This window comes from Acanthopagrus latus, chromosome 9, assembly GCF_904848185.1.
Source record: "Acanthopagrus latus isolate v.2019 chromosome 9, fAcaLat1.1, whole genome shotgun sequence".
In the NCBI taxonomy this organism is placed as follows: Eukaryota; Metazoa; Chordata; class Actinopteri; order Spariformes; family Sparidae; genus Acanthopagrus; species Acanthopagrus latus.
In genome coordinates this window covers 29,601,471-29,611,370 of record NC_051047.1, presented here as the reverse complement: position 1 = coordinate 29,611,370, position 9,900 = coordinate 29,601,471, and positions in this window count along the sequence as shown.

Here is a 9,900-nt window from a genome sequence, read left to right as displayed (position 1 = left end):
AGAGAAAACAGTGTTTCTGTTCATTTCTCTGAAGTGAAGATGAAACCCAGCAGCAGCTCTCTTGTAAGACCAGAAGCATCCGTTCAGTCTGTGGACATTAAGTTGGACGCCGGCCGTCAATACATGCGAAAACAACCAAAGATCTGACTACCTGAACATGTGGACTCACACCAAAACAGTCCAGATACAATGTCAAGACAAGATAAAAAGTAAATGACAGTTAGAACGTCTCCACCTCCACCTCCTCTCAGTGTGTAAGTCATGTGACCTCCACCTGTCAGTCACACGTTGAAGCGAGAACATGTTTGTAGAGAGTATTTGAAGTCGTCTCCACAGGAAGCAGCTCGGCGTCAGACTGATCCGATCAGTATGTGCATATTAGATTCATGTTAAAATTTGATTACACACGTCCAGTTTTTAACATGAAACTGAATATGTTCACTTTGCTCTGCTGCTGCCCCAGATTCATACTGCAGCTCCACACCGAAGACAGAGACGCAGACAGTGTCCCTCGCCTGCAGCTATCGTAGCATTAGCATCACTTCACTTGTGGAATTGGAGACAATAATAACTAAAGTGAGTAAATAATCCAGCAGTGAGATTTGAGTCAGTCCAGAGCAGAAGTAGTCATTCAAGGACTGATAAGAAGTTTGATCAAGTAAATAAAGACTTCGTGTTTCACTTGGGTTTGATGTTGGAGAGGAACAAGCTTTCTGTGGTGACAGAGAAGTCTTCAGTTTTGTGAAACTTGTGAAAAATGGGAGCTAAAAGTGTCACGAGTGAACTTTAGAAACAGAAATGTCTCATCGCAGGAAGTTAAAGTTGATGAGTTGCTCGTACGACGTCGTGTTGTCCTCACACGGTTTGTGTTTGTAACTCGCTCGGCTCTCCTCAGTGTTTTCCTCGTGTTGGTGGAGACGAGCAGCTCCACCTCTCACCTTGTTGCAGTAAAAGGAGAACTGGGTAAAAAGGCTGGATGGATGTTGGGTAACAGCTGTCTGACTCACAGCGTGCTGGATGTTAAAGTGCAGACTCAGCAGGTTTCATCACTCTGCAGCCTGTTGGCAGGTAAACGGCTGGTTCTGTCACAACAGCAGCGACCTGACACTCCAGAACTTCCCCTCCGCCGCCCTCACTGCAGCACAAACAGGAACCACTTTAACTTTTACCTTCTGACCCGCGGTGACCTGAACGCACCACGCACACTGCTGCAACTGTCAGTCGTCATCCTCATCATCATCATCTTCATCATCATCAACACGTTATCACAGATTCACTCATCCAGCGGTTCTGTTTGATTTGTGACTCGACAATAAAAAACAAAGACACAATCCGTCAGATTAAATCATGTTAACCCAGCTCGACCTTCGTTCTTCATGCTGCTGAGTTCTCACATCATCTCAAATGTTTCAACAACGTTCAAACACAGAAATCCTTCAGAACCCTCGAGGTGAATCCCAGAAGATAGAAACTCATCTCTGCTCCTGCCGGTGAACGGCTCCGGATCAGAACCTGATGAGACTCCAGGAGGTCTGGATCAGCACTGACTCTCTGATGTTGAATCAGAACACAGAATTTAATTCTGATAATGTAAGAAGTGTTTCCACCGTGTTCCTCAGCGTCAGTTTCTGAAGTTCTGGTCATGTTCCAGCTGAGCTGTTTGACTGAGCGGTCAGAGGTGACGTGAGGCGGCGCTGAGTCATCCTGCAGCGACGCAGACGAGGCCAGGTCTCTGATGATGTGACGGGTCGCAACAAACTGCAGGATTTATATTCTGCAACACAATGTTTCTCATCTCCTGCATGTCGACTGCAGGAAGATCAGATGGTTGTGAAAGAGTTTAAATCAGAAACTCTTTGTTCTCAGTGCAGGAGATGATGTGTCTAATACTGATCAGTTCAATGTATTGACTTATAAACAAATGAAATAATAATGGTAGTGCAGTTTAACGTCATATAAAAATGCTACTCATCCATTTCATATAATTACTCAATTGTACATATACAAAAATTAATTGAAAACTAAAAGTGAGTAGTTAAATATATTCATTGTTAAATAAAATGATTTCATGTGAATTAGTTAATATAAAAATGTTAATCAGTTAAATGAATTTAATCTAGATGTGAAGATATGAATCGATATGTTGAGTCTATTTGTCGGCTGGTGGAGTTTTAATTCTTCACGTTACTGAAGAAGTGTTTGTTCTCAGGTGTGAACACTGAGCACCTCCACCTGCCTGTTGGACCTGAAGTTAATATTTCAGTACAGTTTATAACCTCACACGGCTCGTTGTGTTTCTGTTCTTGGCCCTCCAGGGCTTCCATACCCGCCGCTCTTCCTCGGTGGTGTTGTTCCTGCTCGTGTTAACAGCAGCTGCTGGACGGGAAACGTCTGTTTGACACTCGGCAGCTGAAGTGAGCCGTCAGGTCTGAGGCAGATTACCTTCCACCAGCAGGCCCGGAGGGAGCGGCTGAGCTAACACCACCTGACACCTCCCTGGATGTATGATTCACAGGTCGGGTGGAGCCAGCAGCGGCGGGCTCTCCTCCTCTCTAACCAGCTCTGGCAGCCATGTTGGCCCGCTGTCATGTTGATCCACCCTGGAGCTGAGGTGACACTGTGGGAAACCTGGGAGGAGAGCTTTACATCATCCTCTGAGTGAGGAGGGTTCCCACCATAAATCTGCAGTGGAAGGTCTCCGCTCGGCTGAAGGACGAGCTGACGTCTGTTAACCCTGTAACCGCCTCACAGCTCCAGAACCTGCCACAGAACCTTTACTGATTACTGCTCCAAGTTGTCTTGTTTCTCTTATTGCATCATTTTCTGTCTCTAATAAGCTCATAATGTCTCACATGTCTCACAGGTAGACGTAGACTGAATGAATCCGTCTCATCACATCAGAACCAGAACAAAGCGGTTCTGTGTGATCTGAAGTAACAACACCACGATGTCTCTTCGTGTCGGACTGATGTCAGACAACAAACTCACTACTTTTAAAATGTTTGTTCCCTGAATGGAGATCAGAGCTGAGCTGTGCTGAGACATGTTTCCATGACTTACCAGGTAGTCAGACTTTCCTCCACAGCTCCTCTCTGTCCTGTCTCACTTCAGTGGATGTGTCATCGTTCAGCTCATGATTACTGATCATTATCCTCCACTGGTGTCCATGAATGTCGTGACATCAGTGTGAACGTTGACACTGACACAGCGTCACCAGGAAACTAGCTTGAGTTCAATATTTTCAACTCGTGTGAACGACGTGGATTTTGTGTGTTTGACTCTGTATGTAGTTTAGATGAAGGTCACACGTCTCATATTGTCTCATTTTTTCTCATTTGTCTCCTGTTGTGTCATTTTGTCACATATTAAGTCTTTTTTGTCTCATAATGTGTCTCTTATAGTTCTTTTGTCTCATATTCCCTCTTACTGTGTCGTCCTGCAGGTGACGGTGTGTTCATGTCCTCTGAAAGTCCTGACAAAGTCCTGGTCCTGCTCACTGTGCGCTCACAGATCAGGGCTGTGATCAGAGGACAGGGTGGATGTCTGATGTCTTCACGGTCCACTGACCTGATCAGTCTCAGTGTGTTTGATCAGGACGGTCTCATCATGAGATCTGCTGTTCAGAGGACGGAGCTGCTGACAGAGGAACCATGAAATCCGTCCTGATACACCGAGTTTATCCAGACAACAGGTCACATGTCCTCCTGCAGAGACGCTGGGACATTATAGAGACGGACAGATCAGCAGGATCTGACAGCTGCTGGAGGTCAGAGGTCAGACCAGGTCACCTCAGACCAGGTCGGTCTCAGACCAGGTCACCTCAGACCAGGTCACCTCAGACCAGGTCACCTCAGACCAGGTCACCTCAGACCAGGTCGGTCTCAGACCAGGTCACCTCAGACCAGGTCACCTCAGACCAGGTCCATATACTGTAGACATTATTCTACGTCCTCTGCTGGTTGACTGGATTCGTTCCTGAGGAGAACTGCTGTGATGTGGATCGTCTCTTTGGGATTAAGAGATGATTCTGTCTGAAATCTCTTAGACTGACTTTAATAAACTGAGCGTTGCCGTGTGAACTCTGGATGTCAGGCTGTCTGTGCAGCGACAGATGAAGAGCAGACGTTTCCTCCACATCTTCACCTTATTGCTGTTTGTTTGTGAAGTTTGAACAGACTCTGAGTTTCTTCATCAAACAGGCGTCTCTGAGCCAAACAGCTGTTTGGAAATTTCTTCATAACTTTCAACACTTGTGTGAACTTTCCTCCAGCAGTCTGCTGGTCTGACCTCCGTCCTGAAAGCTCAGAGTGACGGAGCTGCAGGCTGTAACTATATAATCCTCAGTGAACAGACGTTCACCTGCTCAACTGCTTAAAACTGCAGTTTTCTAAAGGAGGTTCTGCACTGGAGTTCAATAAGGGAGGTGAAGTTAGAAGATGCTGTATATAAAACAAAATACGATAAATCTCATCTAATAAAGAAATCTTTTTATGCAATAGTGTAAAAATGTTTAACTTGATTTATGTAAAACAGGCGAAAGGTTACAAGAAACCAAACTGGAGCAAAATACACAACAAATAGGAAAAAGATTCAAACTCTGTTCAGTTTCAATCTATGATATGTGAACAAAGTAGAAAAATATACGTATAGATTTCTCAAGAACACTCAGAAGTATCAGTGAGCTTGTTTCTCGTTAGGATTCATGTGGAGCTCTGCAGGGTTTCATACTCGGACCACTTTTTATCTTTTTGTTTCCTTAATGAGTTTAATTCTTTGACACTTTCACATCTCAAAGTAATAATTAGACTCTGCAAACAACAGAGATGTTAAAACTTTCAGATACTTCTGGTTTTCTGTGAATTTTGCTCTGTGTTGACTGAAAACTGAGTCTGATAATAAACTGAGTCTGATAATAAACTGAGTCTGATAATAAACTGAGTCTGAGTCTTGTGTTGCTGGTTGTGTTGCTGGTTGTGTTGCTGGTTGTTGCTGGCTGTGTTGCTGGCTGTGTTGCTGGTTGTGTTGCTGGCTGTGTTGCTGGTTGTGCTGCTGGTTGTGTTGCTGGTTGTTGCTGTTTGTGTTGCTGGCTGTGCTGCTGGCTGTGTTGCTGGTTGTGTTGCTCGTTGTTGCTGGTTGTGTTTCTGGTTGTTGCTGGTTGTGTTGCTCGTTGTTGCTGGTTGTGTTGCTGGCTGTGTTGCTGGTTGTGTTGCTGACTGTATTGCTGATTGTGTTGCTGGTTGTGTTGCTGGTTGTTGCTGGTTGTGTTGCTGGTTGTTGCTGGTTGTGTTGCTGGTTGTTGCTGGTTGTTGCTGGCTGTTGCTGGTTGTGTTGCTGGTTGTGTTGCTGGCTGTGTTGCTGGTTGTGTTGCTGGTTGTGTTGCTCGTTGTTGCTGGTTGTGTTTCTGGTTGTTGCTGGTTGTGTTGCTCGTTGTTGCTGGTTGTGTTGCTGGCTGTGTTGCTGGTTGTGTTGCTGACTGTATTGCTGGTTGTGTTGCTGGTTGTGTTGCTGGTTGTTGCTGGTTGTGTTGCTGGTTGTTGCTGGTTGTGTTGCTGGTTGTTGCTGGTTGTTGCTGGCTGTTGCTGGTTGTGTTGCTGGTTGTGTTGCTGGCTGTGTTGCTGGTTGTGTTGCTGGTTGTGTTGCTGGTTGTTGCTGGCTGTGCTGCTGGTTGTGTTGCTGGTTGTTGCTGGTTGTGTTGCTGGCTGTTGCTGGCTGTTGCTGGTTGTGTTGCTGGTTGTGTTACTGGCTGTGTTGCTGGTTGTTGCTGGTTGTTGCTGGTTGTGTTGCTTGCTGTTGCTGGTTGTGTTGCTGGCTGTGTTGCTGGTTGTGTTGCTGGTTGTGCTGCTGTTTGTGTTGCTGTTTGTGTTGCTGGTTGTGTTGCTGGTTGTTGCTGGTTGTGTTTCTCGTTGTTGCTGGTTGTGTTGCTGGCTGTGTTGCTGGTTGTGTTTCTGGCTGTGTTGCTGGTTGTGTTGCTGGTTGTGTTGCTGGTTGTGTTGTTGGTTGTGTTGCTGGCTGTTTTGCTGGTTGTGTTACTGGCTGTGTTGCTGGTTGTTGCTGGTTGTTGCTGGTTGTGTTGCTGGCTGTTGCTGGTTGTGTTGCTGGCTGTGTTGCTGGTTGTGTTGCTGGCTGCGTTGCTGGTTGTGTTGCTGGTTGTGTTGCTGTGGCTCTGTGCTGCTTGTTGTGTTGCTGGCTGTGTTGCTGGTTGTGTTGCTGGTTGTGTTGCTGGTTGTGTTGCTGGTTGTTTTGCTGGCTGTGCTGCTGGTTGTGTTGCTGGCTGTGCTGCTGGTTGTGTTGCTGGTTGTTGCTGGCTGTGCTGCTGGTTGTGTTGCTGGTTGTTGCTGTTTGTGTTGCTGGCTGTTGCTGGCTGTTGCTGGTTGTGTTGCTGGTTGTGTTGCTGGCTGTGTTGCTGGTTGTTGCTGGCTGTTGCTGGTTGTGTTGCTGGTTGTGTTGCTGGTTGTTGCTGGTTGTGTTGCTGGTTGTTGCTGGTCGTGTTGCTGGCTGTTGCTGGCTGTTGCTGGTTGTGTTGCTGGTTATGTTGCTGGCTGTGTTGCTGGTTGTGTTGCTGGCTGTGTTGCTGGTTGTGTTGTTGGTTGTGTAGCTGGCTGTGTTGCTGGTTGTGTTACTGGTTGGGTTGCTGGTTGTGCTGCTGGTTGTGTTGCTGTGGCTCTGTGTTGCTAGTTGTGGTACTGGCTGTTGCTGGTTGTGTTGCTGGCTGTGTTGCTGGTTGTGTTGCTGGTTGTTGCTGGCTGTTGCTGGTTGTGTTGCTGGTTGTGTTGTTGGTTGTGTTGCTGGTTGTGTTGCTGTGGCTCTGTGCTGCTGGTTGTGTTGCTGGCTTTGTTGCTGGTTGTGTTGCTGGCTGTGTTGCTGGTTGTGTTGCTGGTTGTGTTGCTGTGGCTCTGTGCAGCTGGTTGTGTTGCTGGCTGTGTTGCTGGTTGTGTTGCTGGTTGTGTTGCTGTGGCTCTGTGCTGCTCGGTGGATCTGACGCTGACATCAGGACACGCCCCGCAGCCTGACTCGTCCCCGGTGGGCGCTCAGAGGCAGCTGAGCGAGGAGCCTGTGGTAGTTGGACTGGATTCAGGGATTAGGTGTTCCAGGGAGGGAGGAGGGTTTGTTGGCTCGCTGCATCCCCCAGAGGACGCTGGGAATGGAGAGAGAGTGCCCCGAAAACACCACCCACCCCCATAGTCTCTCTCTCTCTCCCTCTCTCTCTGTCGCTCGCCCATGTTGGTATGCAGAGAGAGACGGCGGCCAACCAGAGACTGCATGACATACCAGCAGCATGAGAGTGTATGGAAGACCAAGTGTGCCCGAAAACTGACGGAGCTGAAGAGAATCCACAGAGCTGCAGGCTGAGGCCTTCAGGAGCACTTCACGGTCATGACTTTTATTTTGATATTTCATTTTAATGAGGTCAGACACTCTGAGACTGACTGACTGATTAATTGATCGATCAATACGTTTAATTACAAAAATGTAAAACAAAACAAAAAATCTAATTTAAGGTTTTCACAAGAAGTTAAGAATATCAACATAAAAATAGTCGGTAAAGAAATTCTCAAAAAACAACCCAGGCCTCTGCACATAGTGTGTGTGTGTGTGTGTGTGTGTGTGTGTGTGTACATATACATGCATACATGTATTGACACATATACATACACACGTATAATGAGTACTCATAATCTCATAATTATTTATATCCAATATAATATGTATACAAATGTATGTAAGTGCCTTTATGTATTGTCCAGTATTTATTCCCTTAGAATGACAAACACATTAATTCATCAACTAAATATTTATCTTATTTAATTACAATAAAGTAAAAGGTGTATTTTATAATGTATGTGAAATTTTAATTATGACTTTAAAAGCCTCAAAATGTCTTTTTTTATTTTTATTGTCACTGATGATTCTGATATTTTGGTGTAAAATGAGCTGCTGAAATGATGTGATGAGCAGAGAAACAAAGAGCTGCAGAGAGACGAAGGGAAGAAGGAGAAGAAGAAGAAGAAGAAGAAGAAGAAGAAGAAGAAGAAGAAGGAGGAGGAGGAGGAGAAGGAGGAGGAGGAGGAGGAGAAGGAGGAGGAGGAGGAGGAGGAGGAGAGTCCCGTGTCCTGACAGTCAGTCAGTCAGTGTGAGCAGACCGGAGGAGAAGAGCTCCACCTACAGGACGACCTGAACACAACACACTCGTCTTCTGTTCATCTGCTGCTTCACATTTTATAACCTTTAAACTTAAAGATTGTAGAATTACACCAGCTTGTGTTTCAGAACATGAACTCTCATTTCTAATATAATCCTGAAACTGCAGCAGAAACCGTCTTCAGGCTGAATCACTGAAGATTTTCAGAGAAACATGAAGTCTTCATGAACCAAACACACAAATGATCTCTGACGAGTTCAGACGTTTTCTTGTCCCTCAAGTTAAAGTCATGGATTTTAAAACATCTGCTTAAAGTACAGTAAAGGTTATTCATTCATGTTTCCACTCAAGTTTCTCTGGTTCCATTTCTATCTTAATCAGCTGCATCAAAGTGTTTTAAAGTAGAAAATAAATAATTTTGCTCTCCAGTGTTGTTGGACAGATCTCACAGTCGTTCCTAAAGTCTAACATCTTCCTCACTGTGTTTAATCTCTATAAGTGCAGCGATCAGCTGATTGGCTGTGTTGGTATTTAAAGACATGATGTGACGAATAGATCAGCTGTGGGACTCTGAGTGTTTCTTCAGAGCAGTGAGTTACATGTCAGACGGGCATTTTTCTTCTGTAAACTCTCTCTAAACGTGACCTCACAGGAAGCTCCGCCCTTCTCCTGTTGGTCTCCACGACGACTCGCTAAGTGTTGCCATGTCAACATTATGTGACCCCAAACAAACAGAGGGAAACTTCTGAGTGACGACCGGAGAACATGAGGACGATCTGACGACCCGCTTCATCTCAACCAGAACCAGAACCAGACGGCCATCTTTGATCACAACACATGAACCGGATGAGTTGAGAGTGTCTGAACACTGGAAACATGTGAGACGGTCATTAATTATCCCTTATCATGTTCCTGTTGAAATGTTCAGCTAATTACCTCCCCACACACACACACACACACACACAGTTCTGATGGGGGTCCCTCGGGTCTGATGAGGACTAAAGGTCCGCCCCGAGGAACACGGAGCAGAACTGGACCTAATGGGCTCCCCTGGTTATTCCACACAGAGGAAGTCTGAGAGACACAGAAACACTTCAAACATTAGAAATCATAAAAACACTCAACTTCACAACTGTTCCAGCAAAATATACAAGAGTCCACATTCTGACTTCATACATCCAGATAACGAGATGAAGATGATAAAACAACATTGTGAGATAATAATTCAACAAGCTGGAGTCTTTAATCTTCAGTAACTGTGTCAAAACTACCAGAACCACAGTGAAGTTTAGATCAGATAATTATTTATAATATACAGAACATTTGTCAAATATATGATGAACAGATTCATTATGGTTGAGATCCAGAGACGTCATGATCGTGAGGATTATTGTAAATAAGAATTATGAGATTTAAATCAAACTGCTGCTCTCTTCTGATGTTTCAGTGTTTCTGAGATTATTTATGAAAATTATTACATTTCCCCAACATTTACGTCATTGTTTGATTACTTCATAATTCAAAAATAATTACACAATATCAACTTGCCATTTTATTTCTAAAAGTGCTGTTTTCGTTATCTGTATTTGTTCATCAGGCTTCAAAGAACAGTTTGTATTAAAGATCCGAACAAGCCGTGTGTGAGAACACGTGGTTAACGTGAGATTGCCGTTTGTTTTGTTTTGGTTCAGAACATGGACGACTTTTGTTGTCAGGCAGAACACAAACCCAACAACTCAAGCACAACCTCGGCCCGTCTG